General features: G+C 37.0%; 1 protein-coding gene across 1 annotated transcript in view; it reads right to left on the reverse strand.

Annotated features, from left to right (window-relative positions):
- Window positions 1–19652, reverse strand: part of LOC127978954 (CUB and sushi domain-containing protein 2) — a 274020-nt gene that overhangs the window by 208388 nt on the left and 45980 nt on the right. The window lies entirely within an intron of this gene.

The following is a 19652-nucleotide window of genomic DNA, read 5'->3' on the forward strand; positions in this document are numbered from 1 at the left end:
TCTGCGTGCAGAAGTAGGAGGTCACATATGGAGGCAGCATCCTGTGGGGTTTAAATGGCACAGCAACTCAGGATTAAAGTCTTACAAACTCTCCAGACACAACACTCTCTCTTCAGCCCTTTCACTCTGCTTTACAGAATACATTTTGGCATTTACAGGCGCTGTGAGTTTTTTTTTTGGAGTACCATGCCTCTACTAAGTCCCTCCAAACTGTCAGATGTCACTTGAATGGCCGTCCTGAGCAATCACACCTGTCTGTGTGACAGATTTCTGCTCTTGAAACAGCAATGAGGAGTTATTGGAGCGGCCAGAAAACTGGCAGTATTTGGGGGCCTGGAAGACGTCTGGAAGTTGTTAAGAAAACAGTGGATAATGTTAACACTCACAAAACACTCACAGCAACATCGGTTTAAAGTTATATATTGATGGCCTTTTTACCAGTGCATTTTGACAGGCAAAGTACAGAGAAAACATGATACAAATGGAAGAAAACAGAAGAATAAGAACACTAAATTAAGAAAAAAAAAAAGACTCACTCTTGCACCCAATATCAACATACAATTTTAAAAATTGTTAATTTCAACAAAAAAATTAATTAACAAAACAAGTGAAAAACTAAAAAGCAAACATTATTAAGTAAATAAATAAATAAGAGCCCGAGGAGAAGGAGGCACTTGAGGACAAAAGTGCAAGATGGGCAGCCACTTCAACATATTTAAACCATCCAAAGATATGAGGTCTCTAAACAAGAGAATAAATGCAGCCATGCACAAAAAGAACGAGTGGCATAAAAGTGGCCGTACTTATGGCTTCAGTTCCACCGCTCAAAGACTTTCAGCTATAAACAACTGTGAAGTCAGCCGTGTAAGAGCGTCTGTGGACATTGGAAGCTTTCCCAGAGCTTCCTCATTGTGGTATAATTAGCCTTCCGTCAAACATTACCATCCTTACAGAACTCTAAAAAGGATTGTAGGGGAAAAATGTTTTAAACTTATCCTGCAAGCAATATTACAGAGCAGAATGTTTTCGGTGAAAGAATCCATTGGGGTCACTGAAAGACTTGAATGCCTTAAAACCAAAACAAACAGATTTCTGCAAGTCAAATTAAATCATTTGTTTTAGTCTGTTATTCTGTATTTATACTGTTTTTCCATTAATTTCCAAAGTAGCAAAAAAACCTAAGCATTTTGGAAGGTTTTCTGGGTTCCCAACGAGTGAATGATTTCCATGCTTTGTAAAGTGCATTAAACACTATCGGAAACCAGGTTTACAAAAGTTAAACCTACTATCATGAGTTGTAACATTGACCTAGGTCTATTCCATTAAATTAACATTGTATGTCTCAATTTCCCAGAATTTTTTTTTTTTTTTGCAGTATAACTAGAAAAAAAAAAAAAAAACTGAACTAGATCGTTATTGAGGCTTAAATAAAAATGTTCTCATCATTTACTCATCGCTATGTCATTTTATTTGTAAAATACAAACATTTGCACAGCAATGGAACCAACACTCAATCTTTATTTGACTTATGATGAAAAATGCCAGTCATGGAGCGAGCAAAATCAAAGGACACAGTCAAATTTCAGTAACACATCTACAAGAAAAATACCCAGATCAGTGTGGGGGAAAAAAAAAATTACATGGTGCCAAATTCCCTTTAAAGGCAGTTAGTTAAATGGACGGCCAAATATTTAAAAAAAATCTCTACAAGAATTTGTCAACATTATATTTCAATAAATTTCAAATAAGCATAAGATCAAGATAGCTTCCTTAACTCAAATGCATTCCTACAGCCACCATACTACATTTTTAAAGAACCCTCATTCATATTTCTACAAGTGGTTCATGTCTTTAGCATGTGTCTGGTGCTACCGATGGTATGATATCTTACAATGAACTTGGGCTTGTTTGTAACTTGAAATTTTAGAAAGGACTTTGATATGGCACCTCAATAGGAACACATCAGGCACTTCCTGTGACCCTTAATTCCTGTATCCAGCCCCAGGCCTAATCTCAGTCCTCTGCAGGCCTCCATGCTGCAACACGCCATTAGCCCAGTTTGTTCTGCAAAAACATCCAGAAGACTCTCAGGATTGAGGCAGGTGGGAAGCAGCGCTGGCTGCCCGCTGCCAAGAACAATGTCATCCCTCATCTTCAGCTCTGCTGGAAGATCTGGGTCAGGCTGGAGAAGTGGCCTTCAATGGGTGGTTAATCTTCAAGCAAACAATTTATGGACCACATGCTAATCTACCTTACCAAAACGTCAGTTTCTCCCAAGACTGGCTCAACTCAACCCAAAAGAAAGGACTACAAAAATGCATCTTTAAACTTTAAAGGTGGAGCCAAATAGTCATGGATAATTTACCAATTCCTCCTTTTGAGAAACAGATTTGAAATAAATCAATAAAAAAACAAATAAAATAATAATAATAAGTAAACAATCTACAGTACGCTGTCATATCGCTCCAAACTACTGGTATAAATTTGAAAGTAGATTAAAATGTCAAACTTGCTCTTTTCATATGAAAATGTAAATGCATAAATTGATTTTAAAAATACAAAATTAAAAGCAGTACATACTTAAAATTATACAATATAATTATGAAATTGTATGTGCTCAAATGCATTCAAACTACTTGGATAACTTTAATAATGGATTAAAATGTCAAGCATGAATATATGAAATCCCTACAGCCTGCCCTTTTGTCAAATAATGTAGATTTAATAAAAAAACAAAAATACTTAAAGAATTATAGAAATTGTGGTATTCTTTGTTCATTATTTAAAAAGTGAGCCAGCACTTTCACTGATGCTACCCTCAAAAAAAGAACCCTGAGGTTAAGTATGTTTTGTTTAATTACAGCTATGTGATGGAATGCATGGGATGATTTAAGAGTTTTTGTTCAGTGTCTGTAATTAACTAATTGCTATTTTATACTCACCAATACATTACAATTCAAACCATCCGTATTTTTGAATTGTAATAATGAGTCACCAGTGTTACTAAAGTCAGAAGTATATGCACAGACACTGCTTCAAAGGTGAAAGGTTAAGCACATGAGTGACATAAATACATCAAGGTCCTGGACTATTGCAGGAAATCAAATGAAAGCCACTGAGGGTAAGATGAAGGCTGCAAAGGGGCGGCTAATAAGTGGCCTACTGCATTAATTCCAGACTGAGAGCGTCTGCTTGGTTTTTCAGCCTTGACAACATGTCTGTTAATGTCACCCGCACACTACATTAATGTATGTGCTCTAAGAGTGTGTGTGTTTTATTTATACATTAAACTGCTTAATGCAAGCCTGTAGCAACTAGTCGCATTTAAATCAAATAAGTGGGTATATTTCGGTCAAGAAGGAAACAATAAAACTTAAATAAATACAGCAGAACTAACATTTATGGGATATGAGCGTCTGTGAATTGCTTTTAGTGATGGGGAATGAAATAAAAGAGAACTTAATACAAAGAATGGTGACAGTAGAAATTATGCATCACATTATCACACAGTTAATGCATATTTTATTATTTGTATTATTATTTAAGGCAAACATATCATCCATGGCAACTGCATAAGAATAAGAATTTTAGCACACCCACTGCTTCATCACAACCATTCTTTAAAGGTATCAATGAAAAATATATGTCTGCGTCTATAACATCAAACCATTCACACAATAACTGGCCTTGAGTTTGGACATGTATAAATTAAAAATCCATTCATGTGTTCTTCCTCACTGAGTAAGGAGCACTACACAACAAAGGTGCACCAATAATTGAAATAAGCAAATCTTCTGCTAATCTTTACAGTTCCCAAATGAATGCTGCAATTATGTTCTCATGGAAAGTCATTTTTCTTGTGGAAGCTCATTTGCCTTCCTTTTTTCGGACCTCACACAAACACACACCGCAGAAAGACACACCTGTAATGCCAAAAGGAAGCTTAGCTGTTGGTCTCGTGTGAAAAGGGAACATTTAGAGGCTGGGAAAGGATCCAAAGCATAGCTAAGGTCTTGTCTTTATGGTTTCATTTGGCAAACACTTTCATTTAAAGGTGTGTGTTTGGCTTTTCAATTACAACAGCCATTTTCTTCGTGCTTGACTGGGTTTTGATCTTCCTCGCCTGAGCTGCTGATACACCTCTGTTAACAGTGGAGGGGTTTATGAAGGACCACTGAGCCTGTGATGCCCAGAACTTCATGATTAGAAGTGGTTCTGAATAGAGGCATATTTAAAGAAGCACTTTATCTCAAAAACTCCACAATTCAAAACCGGTATGACCACAAGAGGAGATACTTAACAAACTTGTCCAAACTGCTGCTTTCCATAAAATAAAAGTGAATGGTGACCATGTCCTTTAGAGAGATAGTTCACCAAAAAGAAAAACTTAACACTTGAGACTTTAAGTCATTCCAAACCTGTAAGACGAACTTTCATCAGTGGAATATAGAATAAAAAAAATTGGTTCTTTAATGTAGCATAGAAGAACAAAAGTGATATAGGTTTGGATTAAATTTTTTGTGTGAACTATCCATTTCAGAATGATTACTCTTTTATTTTTTACTGAATAAAGAAAGTCCTATGGGGGTGGAACAACATAAGGGTGAGTAAATGAGGGAATTTTCATTTTGGGGAAATTATTCTGGATAATACATCAGTGGGCCATTTGATAAAACTGCATATAATAATTTATTTTTAATTTAATAAAATGTCTGTAATTTGAATAATCTCAACCGTGCAACAATTTAGGCAATGGAGTAAAGAAAAGAAAATAACAGATGAAGAAATTCAACTCCATAGAAAAGGAGGGGTCAAAGTTGTCTGCTTCATGTTTGCATTCATTTATTTTTGAAAATTGCGAGGACAGATACAGATGTCGTCCAAGCATTCAAACATTTCAAAGTGTTGCCATGGGGACCAAAAGTGAAGAGCCCAAAATGTAGACTCCGTCATTATGTGCTTTGTTTATTTAGGTAGAGGCATTTTGGTACTTTGGATATCAGAGGACCGTGCACTTCAGCAGATCCAGAGCTCATCACAGGCCATCAAAATAGTTACGGGTGCTCTTAGCGGACAACCATTAAATACATCTGAGACTAATGCAGTGCTGGGGTCTCCTAATAGATCCTCTTAATAATCACCTCCGCTGAAGATCTAATTCAGTTCTGCTCTCTGAAATTCTAGAGCAACAAAAAGATGCGAGGCTGAGAGGAAAGAGGATGTATTTTTTTTTTTTATAAAAGGAGAGAGAGAGATAGAAATATCTGCAACAGGGTTGGACATAATTGACAATTGACTTCTTTAAATTTGAATTACAATTCTGCACCTTCAATTTCAACGGAATTAAAATTACGGGAACTCATTTGGAATTTAAAAGGCATTATCAATTCAATCCTAAATGGAGCGCAACCCTGAAGTGCACTTCCAGTAGGCTGCATACTGTGGCATCACTCTATTCCACATTTTACTGAAAAATCAATTAATGCTCATGGTAACAAGACGTGCACTGTGTGGTCTGCTGAATGCTGTATATTTACTGGTACACATTTTCCTATCGGCAAAGTGCTAAATACTACAATTAAAGTGCGGCTGATAATTGAATCCGCTGGGCAATTCACAAACCATGCGTTAAATTGTCATGAACTGAACACGTAATACTCCCATCACATTTTCACAAGAGAGAAGGAATGAATGGAGAACAACTGAAACAACAGATGGAAAGGCCAGGCGAATAGTCAAACTCCCTTCTCAGCAAGCACAATCAAAATGTTTTTAATGTTACGAATGAGTCATTAAAAAAATAATAAAACTTCTTGTTTTAAATTGTAGTGAAAATGAATTAAATGACACGCACACATCTGCTCCAACAATGGGGGACTGGGAAGAGGGATTTTCTGCCCACACATACATACGCACAAACAAATGCTGATGGTAAATACACCCCTATCAGTGGCACTCTGCAAGGGAGGTCTTTTTTTTTTTTTTTGTGTGTGTGTGCTAATTATATGGCGTACACAGAGGAACCCTCCCTCATAGACTTTTTTTATTTTTTTTATTTTTTTGGGTGTTGTGAATAGATGCACAGATTTTACAATTCTAGCTGACACAGAGAAGCAATATTGATTTTCACATTATGGCCAATAACTGATAAATGTCTATGACTTATGCAACTTTTTTCTTAATAAAAAGTTCTAAATAAAACATTAAAAACTAACTTCTAATGCTTAGAAGACAGCAACAAAAATCTAAAAACAGACCAGGGGTAATGAACATGAAAACTAAAAAAAATATCCAATTCCAGCTGATAATAACTTTTACTCATTGTTGATGGATACAAATAATATTGTATTTAAAGATACATTCTTATTTGTTTTACAGACAGAAAGAAAGACAGAGAATGATATACAGATATAATGGCAGACAGACATAATGATAGACAGAACAACAGATACAATGGATGGATGGATGGAACTTTAATACAGATACAATTTTCTCACTTTAAATACATTTTTATTTAATGAATTTCAGAAGCTGCTCAGCCCACTTTGTGTCCTCAGACAGAGCACTACTGAGCCCCACATACACAGTCAGTCACCTATGATCTATCTGTAAAGCATGTTTCTCTATGACCCTGTGAGGATATATATCAATAACAGCGATCCAGAGACAAAATAAGAGTCATACTCTCAGAAGACAACAGTAACTGTGAAACTCATGGGACACAGAATGCATTTATCCAACAACAGTAAAATCCACCTCAAGTCAATGTCAATTCATTTTATTATTTGGTGGATTCAAAATTAGCCACGCATAAACCCATTTGTCATCTTGCTGTCAGTCATGCGGAACAAACCATTTGAATGAGAATAATCAAAAAAATAAACAGCACTGAGAGAGAGAGAGATAGAGAGAGCACATGAATCAGCTGAGCAGATGATGAAGAATGAGGAATGGGTGGAGAGTCTGCCTCCGTTCCACTACCAACGGTTCAGTGGCCTCTCAAAAAATGACATCTGCTCACTGATTATTGGGGTAAAGGTTTTAATGACTGGCTCAGCAACAACAGCATGACATAGTCCCTGAGTGGGTGCAGATCTGTTTTCAAAGCCATTTGTTTGAGTTGAAGAGCACAAAAGGAGCGCTTAATTGCGTTCCCGTCACGCTTATGAAAAGCACACTCATCGTAGGGTACGTAAGCATGGGGCAAACACGGTGTAAACACGGACTGTGACATCAGAATGCCTCAGTATCACGCCTATGCCTGTGAAGCTCATCACACGCCCACTCACCAGTAGTGCTTTTTGTGGAGCATAATATGCAAGAATGTTAACGACCTAAAAATAACATTTGTATCTTGCCACTTTGACACATGGTGACAGGGATACAGAAAGAGAAGGGGGAGAAATGATAAGACGACGACCGGGAATTCAGATCATTCAATGTGTCAGCGTGCATGATGTTAACTACTAGGTCACTGCTCTGATTGCAGGTTGTGTGTCAGCATTAACACTCAATATTATATTTAAGCAGTCTAAATGTCCTTACTGCTAAATAAACCCCGGATCAGGTTTATTTCGGAATAATAATTAGGCAACACTTGGGATAGAGGGAGATAATTATAGTCAGACAGAACAATAGACAGAACAACAGAGAGAACTATAATAGCATAATAGACAAATAGGAAAAGACAAAACGACAGAACAGCAGATAGAATGACCGACATAATGACAAATAGAACCCAAGAATGACAGAGACAGAGCAAAAGATGGGCAAGAATGGGATACGACAGACAGAGCCTATGGCAGAGAGAGACAGAACCGTAGACAGAATGACAGAAAAAACCTAAGAATGACAAAGACAGAACTATAGATTCACAGAACAATAGAGAGAACCGTATAAGGATGGACAGACAGAATAACAGGCAGAATAATAGACAAACAGAAGGTAGCAATAAACACTGAAGAACACAGAACGACAGTGCAACCAACAGAATGACAGTGAGATAGATGTGAAAAAGAGAAACTACTAGGGCTGTGCAAAAAATCGAATGCGATCTCATCAGTAAAGAAACTCCTTTAATTAGAAGTATTATCTCCAGCATGTGTGTTCAGATCAGGGTTGCCAGGTTTTCACAACAAATCCTGCCCTGTTGCTTCTCAAAACTAGTCCAAAACTAATCGCGATTCCAGGAGGTTCCCAGATAAAAAGAAATTGCTTGCCGGGGTTAAAATATATTTTGTTTTTTGTTTTTTTTTGGGATGGTTGTCTTGGTAAAATTCACATTTTAGGGGCTAAATATCACGTTATTGATATTGGGGTTGCTGCGAACCGCATACTTGGCAACACTGGTTCAGGTGGAGTGGCAGTTATTACACAGAGCCGTAGTCTACCAACAACTAACACAAAATTGCTTTCAAAATCGACAAAGAATCGCCGCCGATTTTAAAATCGATTTTGTGTTGATTGTCAGTGAATTACGGCTCTGTGTAGTAAATGCCAAACAATTTTGCCAAGTCTGTGGTTGTTTTTCATGTCCGCGGGTCAAAGCAACAATACCAATAACGTGATATTTAGTCCCTAAAATGCAAATTTTACCGAGGTAACCATGCCATAAAACTTACATTTTAACCCTGGAAAGCAATTTTTTATCCTCCTGGAACCTCCTGGAATCGCGATTAGTTTTGGACTAGTTTTGAGAAGCAACTGGGCAGGATTTGTTGTGAAAACCTGGCAACCATGATCTGAACGCATGTGCTGGAGATATACTTCTAATTACAGGAGCGTCTTTACTGATGAGTTGTGCATGAAAATTGCATTCGATTTTTTGCACAGCCCTAGAAACTACTACAACATTCAATTACTGATAGATGGACAGAACGACAGACAGAACCCAGAATGATAGACAGAACAATTGATTTACAGAACAACAGGCAGAATGATAATCAGACAGAAGGTCAAAGCATAGAATAAATAGAATGATGGGACCACTGAATGATAAACAGACAGAACAACAGGACTAAAGAACAACAGACAGACAAAATGACAGATAAAAAGACGGAATGACAGATGGACAGAACCACAGAATAACAGACAGAATAATGGGACAACATACAAAATGATAGAATAATAGACAGAACAAGAGTTACACCAATAGATAGACGGATAGACAAAATGAAAATGATGATAGAACAGAACAACTGACTATCAATCAAGAAGAATGATAGAACATGAGATACATAGAATGATAGAAAAAAACAGAATGATAGAACATGAGACACATAGAATGACCGAAAAAAAAAAAAACAGAATAACTGACAGACAGACAAACAGAAAGAGCAGTAGATGGAAAGATACAATGATAGAAGACAGACCAATGTTAGATACACTCTTGAAATAAAGGTGCTTATAAGGTTCTTCACAGTGATAAGAAGAACCATTTTTGGTTCCACAAAGAACCATTCAGTCAAAGGTTCTTTAAAGAACCATCTCTTTCTTACCTGTTCATAATCGGAAGAACCTTCTTTTGGCACAAAGAACCTATTTAAAGGTTTGTTATGGAGCTATTAAGATAAAAAAGGTTTTTAATAGTGTAGACCAGTGGGTTTAACCCATGGCCCGTCATGAATTCAACACAATTTAAAAAATAACTTTTAGTTTTACAATTCATTTTAGTTTTTACATTCATTTTAAAATGTAAAACAAACAAATATAAGATATAATGTTTTAGTTATGAAAAATATTTCTGTTTTTCATATATTATTTTCAGACATGAGCAGACCTTTACTCACTTAATTAACATTACCCATTTAAGGAACACTTACAAGCATACTTTTTTTTAAAAGAATTCAATTCAAATGGTAATTGGCAGCCATTAGTTAAATATGCATAAGTAAGTAGCATTGTTGGATTATAATGTTTTGTTAGTCTAGCTAATGAGACTCGCCGCTGCGGTGTTATGCATTCTAAATATTAGAGAAATATAGAAGCTCAATTCAGAGAAGATCTTGATTAGGCGAAGACCGAAACCAAGCCATACACACATAGAACACATTCAGCGCATTTTTAGATGGACAGATATGACTGATGCACTCGCGTCATACACGATATGTAGCCATGCAAAGTTAAAACAGTGTCAACTTTTAGAAAACATGTTGTGAATTTGTGGAGGTTTATTCCTTTTCACTGCGTCTCTTATGTTTTAAATCCAATCTGCATCAGAATCAGAATCAGAATCAGAATGAGCTTTATTGCCAGGTATGTACACATACGAGGAATTTGTTTTCGTGACAGAAGCTCCGCAGTACAACAGAATGACAGCGACAGAACATAAACACATAATAAAAGAATAAAAAATACAAATAAGTAGATAGTGAATAACAATATACAAATGACAATTGTAGGCAAGTATATTACAAAATGAAGTTATGTATGTACATATATATTGTGTGCAAAATTTAAGTGTATACTAAGTATGTGTGTTAGATAAATAAAGTGTGTGTGTATATAAATATAAAGTGTAGTGTGTCCGCCGTTATTATAAGCTGTTCATAAGATGGATTGCCTGAGGGAAGAAACTGGTCCTGTGTCTGGTCGTTCTAGTGTTCAGTGCTCTGTAGCATCGACCAGATGGCAACAGTTCAAAGAGGGAGTGTGCTGGATGTGAGGGGTCCAGAGTGATTTTGACAGCCCTTTTTCTCACTCTGGATAAGTACAGTTCTTGAATAGATGGGAGAGTTGAACCGATGATTCGCTCAGCAGTCCGGACTACTCTCTGTAGTCTTCTGAGGTCAGATTTAGAAGCTGAGCTGAACCAGACAGTTACTGAAGTGCAGAGGATGGATTCAATGATGGTGGAGTAGAACTGTTTCAGCAACTCATGTGGCAGGTTAAACTTCCTCAGCTGGCGGAGAAAGTACAACCTCTGCTGGGCCTTTTTCACAATGGAGTCAATGTGAATGTCCCACTTCAGGTCCTGAGAGATAGTGGTGCCCAGGAACCTGAATGACTCTACTGCAGTCACAGTGCTGTTCATGATGGTGAGTGGGGAGAGTGCAGGGGGGTTTCTCCTGAAGTCCACGATCATCTCCACTGTTTTGAGCGTGTTAAGCTCCAGGTTGTTGAGACTGCACCAGACAGCCAGCTCTTTTACCTCCTGTCTGTAAGCAGACTCGTCACCGTCCTGAATGAGGCCGATGAGTGTGGTGTCATCTGCAAACTTCAGGAGCTTGACAGAGAGGTCCTTAGATGTGCAATCATTAGTGTACAGGGAGAAGAGCAGTGGGGAGAGAACGCAGCCCTGGGGAGCTCCGGTGCTGATTGTACGGCTGCTGGATGTGTATTTTCCCAGCCTCACTAGCTGCTGCCTGTCTGTCAGGAAGCTGTTGATCCACTGACAGACTGAGGTGGGCACGGAGAGCTGATTTAGTTTGGGCAGGAGGAGGTTTGGGATGATCGTGTTGAAGGCCGAGCTGAAGTCCACAAACAGGATCCTCACATAAGTCCCCGGTCTGTCTAGGTGTTGCAGAACATAATGCAGTCCAATGTTTACTGCATCGTCCACAGACCTGTTTGCTCTGTAGGCATGATGGGTGATTCGGCTCTTTGTATTAAGCAATGCATAACTATATAATGTGGTTTTGTTCATAATTGTTTATGCAATTAACAAAATCATATTTGATCTATATGAGTTACAATTGTTTACAATTGAAATGTCCTGCATTATTTTGCTCATTGTGCTCATTGAGACAAGACAAAAGTTTCCTTAAAACCTACTTAATCTCCACATAAAATGTGTATTTTTAGTGTGTGTTTGTCTGTTAAAACAATGTTAACAGTGTTTACATTTAAAAACTTTTTTTCCTATCACTCTATGTTTTACAAAAGGTTATACAAATTTCAATTATCGATACCGAACGATATGAAACATTATATATTTGATATATATATTTTTTTGTTTGTTTTTGTCATATCGCCCAGCCCTACGACAGACCGAACAACTAACAGAAAGTCCAACCAACAGAATTACAGACATATAAATGAGAAAAAAATAACTAGTACACTGTTCAATTGTATAGACCAGCAGTCACTATTTAGAAAAATATAATAAAATAAAATAAAAGCAGCCAACAACTAGTAAGCGGAAAAAGCAGGTTATGTACCTGAAACTTACGCTGTGCTCTTCACTGCCTTACATAGTCAATAAGTGAGGGTTAATGTACCAAACTGCAAGTTTCTAGCTAAGAAGGAAAACATGTTTAGCTGATTACTTGATACGAGGATCAGAATCCCGTGCTACCATCAGCTCCTATATACATTTAATCATACTCCTCTCACCAATCCACTTAAGAGAGTTACGGCGGTGCTATACACATGCTTTTAGAGGACAACAAGGAGCGGCATTCTCCCACAGAGGGCATGGCTACACTCTCTCTGAATCGGCAAAAATATCGATTAGAAAGCAGGGGGTCTCTTTAACAAGTCCACTCCCGCTTGCAGAGAGATATGTGTGTGTGTGTGTGCTGATGGGAAGAGTGCTGAAATGGCTCTTTCATGTAAACCCCTGTTAAACTCTCTCATGGAGGATATGATCTCAGTCCTGTCAGGAAGGTGAGGGGGAATAAAGCCTGAATTATGATGAGATACGGAGCTTGATGAGAAATTGAGAGTGTGTGCGCATCTGTGCGCAGGTGTACAGTATATCATTGTGAAATGTGTTTGTCTATGTGTGTTCACAGGATTTAAAGCACAGGCCTGTTCTTTTACCAGCTCCGGCAATGAACACCGGTGAGTACATTCATCATAGTGATGCATTTAAGTAAAGTGGTCTATTCACAGTGACTTTCAGAATAATGCTATTAATTAATGGTGTGTCGTGCTAAACATTAAATTACATGGAGTTGCTTGGCTGTGACCCAAACAAAAGAACGGTGCACTATATTCCTCCCAAAACACCTCTCTCAACACAAACCGCTGCTTAATCCCAAGAAAGTTGTTATAATGGTCATTGTAAACTGCTCTGCTGATTAGACATTCGCGTTAGTGGCAATGCTGATTAAAGATTTTGCGGTTTAATCTAAAAATCTCAAGCAAAACTTCAGAATTATTCAAATGTTGCTTGAAGCATTGGTTTGTGACAGACTCATAAGTAGAAGTCCAACAGAAATAAATAACCACAATTATGATTATTCCTCTTTTCCAGCAGTACATTTTATACCCTTTCATGTCTGTATCTTATCTTAACATTATTTTTCCTTTGTTCTCGTATATACGGTTCCAGTTAAACAGGTTAAAACAGACCATTAATATTCCTGGAATTCTCTTAAGTCGGATGTAGATCTTGATACTGAAATGCATAAAAACAAAGTATTATAGAGAAGCAATCAGACCCATGCTGAGATTAAATACTTGCACAGTTGTTTGAGTCCATTTCACATGTTAAAAAGTTAATTTGCAATCATTTCATTTGCTGGTGCAGCTTGAAATACACATGGATTAATTTGCTATATAATGTCCATTAACAAAAACATGATGTACATACAAACCTCCCTAGCTCACATATGAAACATATTAAATAGACCACAATTAGTTCTTTCATATTTTTTTTTATTTGGTGCCATCTATTCAGCCAGCTGTGATTAAGATTGTTTCTCTCTGTCATACAGACTTTCATTACAGAGCGAGATTGCTCTTGCTTTTTAGTTCTAGATGGGTTCTTGCCAGAGCTAGCAGAGAAGAAAACGCGGGGCTTGTGCAACGGGTGGCTCCCTTAACGGAGAGTGGCAGCTGCATTGGGGCTTGACTGAGAGCGTTAATTGATAGCACTGCTCATAATGCCCCTAATGTTTCACCATCACGCCAGGGGGCTTTTTTTCCGAGAGGATAAAGAGGAAGAATCCAGATGCAAAATGAAGACGCAGAGCCCTCATTTATAACTATTATCCTTCCCTCTCAACTCCACCCCCTCAAAATGAGCGGAGAGAGTATGGCTGAAATGAGTGATTTTAGGGTTTTTGGAGGAGGAGGACAATCTCAAACTTAGCCCCTAGCATACACTAAAACACAGACACCTTGCTTTGAGGAAATGGTGCATCCATTGTAAAGCGCAACAACTAATGAGCTGTATGTGAATATTTAATAAAATGGAACAAAAATAGATCAAAAGGCTTGTTGTCCCAGGCAACTGATTTCATGTTCACTTTCCCATCTATTTCTGCTCAACTGGTAGATGCTTTTATCCAAATGGACTTATGGTGCATTTAAGCGACAATAATGTCCTAATGAAATAATGTATAATGTAATGTGTGCATAAATGTATAAACTCAGATTAGTATTTTAGATCCATTTCTTTATTATCCATAAGCACTCATTAAAAGCTGAATAATGGTCAGTTATCCCTTCGTCATTGCAAAATAAGTCCATCCAGAGATTTATTTTGGAATAATGACTGCATGACTCTACATTAATCTTTACATAAAGCATGGATTTTTTTATAATAAATTATAAAAATCTCCTAAATTAATAGCTTTTAATAGCTACGTCGCCCTCCACTATCATTGGCACCCTTGATAAATATTTGCAAAAGTGGCTGTGAAAATCTGCATTTTTTATCCTTTTGATCTTTCATTCAAAAAATGAACAAAATTCTAAACTTTCATTGAAGTAAAACAATTGAAAGTGGGGGGGATAATCTCACTGTGAAATAAATGTTTTCTCTAATTCATGTTGGCCACAATTATTGGCACCCAATTATTGCAACATCCTTTTCCCAAGATAACAGCTCTGAGTTTTCTCCTATAAAGCCTGAAGGGTTTGGAGAACACCTGACAAAAGATCATAGTCCAATCATTCAAACAAAATCTCTCCAGATCCTTCAGATTCACAGCTCCATGTTGCTGGTGCTTCTTTTCAGTTCACCACACTTATTTTCTACAGGTTCAGGTCAGAGGACTGGGACAGCTAATGCAGAAGCTTCATTCTGTGCTTAGAGACCCATTTTTGTGTTGAATTTAATATTTAATTTGGATTATTGTCTTGATGGAGGATCCAATCAAAGCCCATTATAAGATATTTTAATGGAGGCAGTCAGGTTTAGATTTTTTTTTTTTTTGGTATCTGATTGAATATATTATGCCATGTATCTGAACATGACGTCCAGGACCTCTGGCAGTAAAAAAGTAAAAAATCCAGCAGTATATTTAACCCTGGACATGGGGTACTTTTTATCCATGTTTTTACTAAACCCATCTGGTGTTTTTTTTTTGTTTGTTTTTTTTTTTTTGACCATAGAAGCCAGTGCCAACTAGAGCTGGGTACCAAACTTCGATACCTTTATGGTATCGAACGAAAAACTTCGATACTATGAGTATCGAAAAATAATTTATCTTACGGTGTCAAATTTCGGTTCCAAAAGCCAAGCGGCCGTTTTTTTTTTTTTTTTTGTCTGTGTGAGCTTGTAGCATACATGCATGTAAGGACCCAAATTCGCCGTGATTGGCTGTCCACCACCACGTGACGTGACGGGGAGGATTTCTGAAGATACTCACAGTCACACAACACAACTGTAGTTGTTTTTTCTAAAAACGTTACCGGCTACACTTCATAAAAGTGGATGACGAGTCAGCAAAGTGCAACATATGCGATAAGAGTATTGCAACCAAAGCCGGTGTTAATGAAGCATTTGTTTGCATGAGTGTTTTGCCCTCCCTCCCTGTTTAGTTTGGTCTACTCGATGCGTATCTTGAAACACGCCCCCTTTCACGTCGTCTAAAAAACAGAGAGAGACAGATTTATCCGGTACAGCAAATTTCTCTAAGCAGCAGGCCACTGTATACGTTCACTTAAAACATACTGCAATCACCCCTGCAAGCGAGTGAACAACTCAAATCAAGATAGGAATTTTACATCACTATTCACAATAGCACATCGGACTGGAAAACACAATAGCCCCGGGACGTAAGGATAGCGATTTTACGAGCCCTGCACCTCAGATCTATCAAGTTTGTGAAACACTGGTTTCGTTAAACAAAATAAATGATTATATTAAAAGATTGACTCAAAAGAATCATCGGTTCACTAATTGGATCATGAACTTTTATTACCGAGCCAAAGATTATCTATTATTAAACATCTTGAATGAATAAAGACGTCAAGTTAATCTGTAAAGCACATAAAGCTATCGTTTGAGTTTATAAACTTCTACTTCATGCATGATTGATATGGATCTGCTAACTGAATGCAAAGTGTGAGTTCTAGAAGAATGTTTGTGTCTTGATGAGCATGTATCCCTCACTAGGAGTCGCTAAATGAACAGCTGCTGTTCTTTTTTTTTTCTTCTTTTTTAAGATTTTTAAAATCACCAAACTGTATACTTAAATATTAAATTAATGACATAAAAACAGGGGTGTTTGCGTTATGATGTGGTGGGCTGCTGTGGGCCAGAAAGTCCAGGGCAACTTTTTGGTCCCAGTCTGCCCCTGAATGGTGCACCCCTATCCAAAAAGCACAACCAGTTGTATTAATAATGTTATCCTGAGTGTGAAGTGTTACCATAATTTGTTTTAATTAAGGTGAAAAATAAAAGTTTTGTGTTTAATGTATTTGTGCTGATGTTGAAATGGATTTTAAAATATATGGTATCGAAAAAAGTATCGTTAGGAACCGGTATCGAAACTGAGGTATCGAAATTGGCACCGGATCGAAAGATTTTGAACAATACCCAGCCCTAGTGGCAACGTGTGGTGATGTATGGGCTCTTTGATTTTTTTTTTTTTTCTGACCTCAAGTCTCAACTAATCTCTGCAATTCTCCAGCTGTGATCCTTGGAGAGTCTTCAGCCACTCAAACTCTGCTCCTCATTGTGCATAAGGATGATATAGACATGTTCTCTTCCAGGCAGATTTGTAACATCTTTATTTGATTGGAACCCCTTAATTATTGCCCTGATGGTGGAAATGGGGATTTTCAATGCTTTAGTTTATCTATTTTGTTCTGCACATCAGAACTATATTTTTTGGTTTTGCTCCTTGTGATGGACGATAAAAATGTATTTGGCCTTTGTGTTCCTCATATTTATAATCCTGTGGAACAGGAAGTCGTGGCTGGACAATTGCATGCTCCTAGTCACCCTGGTGTGCTAAAAAAATGTAAATATAAATGGTAATATACTTCGGAGATGTTTAAAACTTTAAATCATTTCTAGGGGTGCTAATAATTGTGACCAACAAGCATTGGACACTGCCTTTTGTCATATTTACCAAGTGTGCCGATAATAGTGGAGGGCGCTGTGTTAGTTAATAAAAAAGTTATTAATTGAATGGCAGAAGGATTGTAAATAAAAAATAAATGTTCAGGAAATGACTCAAACTAGTTTGGTTTGTATAATATGACCACAAGATTCAGAGCGCGCACACACACAGACACACCAATTCAGTTGCATTTGGCCTTGGGACCCACGTTTAAAAATGAGTAAAATAAATAAATAAAAAAATCACAAACATTAAGTTTCTATTTGTCCCATTTGCATAGGACGTGTACTACTACTTGAATTCCTCACTGGTTGACAGCAAATTTCAAATATAAATGAAATGATTAAAGAACATTAATGACTGGTTAATGGCAATATCAAATTTGTTATTCTTTTTCGGAACTATAAAATTTGATTTAATTTCTGGTTCTGTTCCTGTCAAAATTTCGTTCATTTTCTGGTTTTCATTTTGTTCCGTGAACCGGTTGAGAGCCCTGTCAGTGGAACAGGGAAAACATGCAAGAAGATGGGAGTTGAACTAACTTGTTTTTAGAATGCCATTTCATGCATGAGATATTACATTTTCAAGTTGACTCATTAAAAATCATTAAAAAAGAAACAAGAATAGGTCAAACGTTCTATAAAAAAGTAAATATATATTAGTAATTAATTATATGAGTAAATATTATAAAGCATATTCTAATATTTTGCAAAACGCTCTTCACTAGACATTTCTTTCTCTAGAAAATACCGAGTTGTAGACACTGATGACTTGCCTGGGGTAAATGAAATGTTACGTGACATTGTTTACATGCTGTTTTAATTGTGTTTTTCCACGGTTGAAACACAAATTGAGCGATTACATGAGGGGTGAGATGTTCATTGATGTATATTTCTCATTAAAACTAGAAATAAAAACGAAGGCATGATCACGGTCACTCGTGCTCCATGCTACCGTTAGAATCGAGAGGTTAATATATGGCGATATGTCGCACCACAACAGTATTTATTGTCTGAATTTCATGAAAAAATTTAATGATTTCCTCGGTACACATGAATAAATTGAGTGAGAATGAGAGGGTTGTTGCAAGAGGTGAATCATTGGAAGAATAACAAAGTGTAGTAAATGGTAAGACTCTTTTGTGCTACTATCAGTGTTTTTATTAATATAATAAAAGACCAGACAGATAGATAGATAGATAGATAGATAGATAGATAGATAGATAGATAGATAGATAGATAGATAGATAGATAGATAGATAGATAGATAGACAGATAGACAGATAGACAGATAGACAGATAGATAGATAGATAGATAGAATGAATATTTACATATTTCACTGTAAAGTGTAAAACTATTAATTACGGTTCCATACTATACAGGACAGAGTATCATTAGGATAAAATAAATTGTTGATTGGGTATGCTGATGTTCTTGATGAGCTTGGCTTCACACAGTCATAAAGGAAATCGCTATCAGCCGTGGGCTATTGATAAGAGCTCTGGGCTTCTCATTATTCTGCTGTCTTTACTGAAAGTCAGACCAGGGGCATGTGCTACATACATCACTCTTTAATTCTGCTCTTGTACACAGTTTCAGCAGACCCGCAGAAGGCCATGTGACAAGAGGTGGCACATAATTATAGTACCAGACTGAATTAGTCCCAAACATATGGATGAGATCAGGCCTGTCTATACTGGTGTAGGTCATTGCTCAGGATGCTCCTGTCCTCTTCACCTGCTTCGGGAGCTTATGTCTTTTCTTTCTTTCTTTCTTTTTTTTACAACATAAAAACAATATTTAGACATTTTTTTCCAACCATTGCTAGCCAAATTGTACGATCAGTCACAGCAAAACTGTGACTTGATTTCAGACCCTGCCAGAACTTCGTAAGGCTCATAATAAAAGCGAATTAATTGGTGAGTATATCACACTAAGTGATCAAGAAAGCCATTTTTTTCTAAATGTGAACTACTTGCCCCACTTTAGACATCCATCTATAAACTAGAACTGTTTTTTCACATTTTGCATAACAAATCAGGTCGACCACCCTCTATATTCAGCATAAGATGAAACTAATGAATGCAAAGAAACACTTCGTATGAAAACATAAAACCTAATGCATATACACCGTGATCCTCTAAATCACACATTATTTTCCATTTATACTGTGCAGAACAAGATGAACCCAGAGGACTTGATTCACCTGCCATCAGTGCACAATCTCAATTAGATAATTAATCTAATTAGCATAGATTCATTCTCTTTGCTGCTTCTCTGAAGCGAGTATTAATATTGCTGCTTTTCGGGTCATAAAGCACTCACATCAAAAGAAATATGACGAGAAGCCAGCATGGAACCAAGAGGAAATCGGTGCACGGATTCTCAGTCTTTAAATTGGACATGCAT

This window comes from Carassius gibelio, chromosome B19 (genome assembly GCF_023724105.1).
Source record: "Carassius gibelio isolate Cgi1373 ecotype wild population from Czech Republic chromosome B19, carGib1.2-hapl.c, whole genome shotgun sequence".
Classification (NCBI taxonomy): Eukaryota; Metazoa; Chordata; class Actinopteri; order Cypriniformes; family Cyprinidae; genus Carassius; species Carassius gibelio.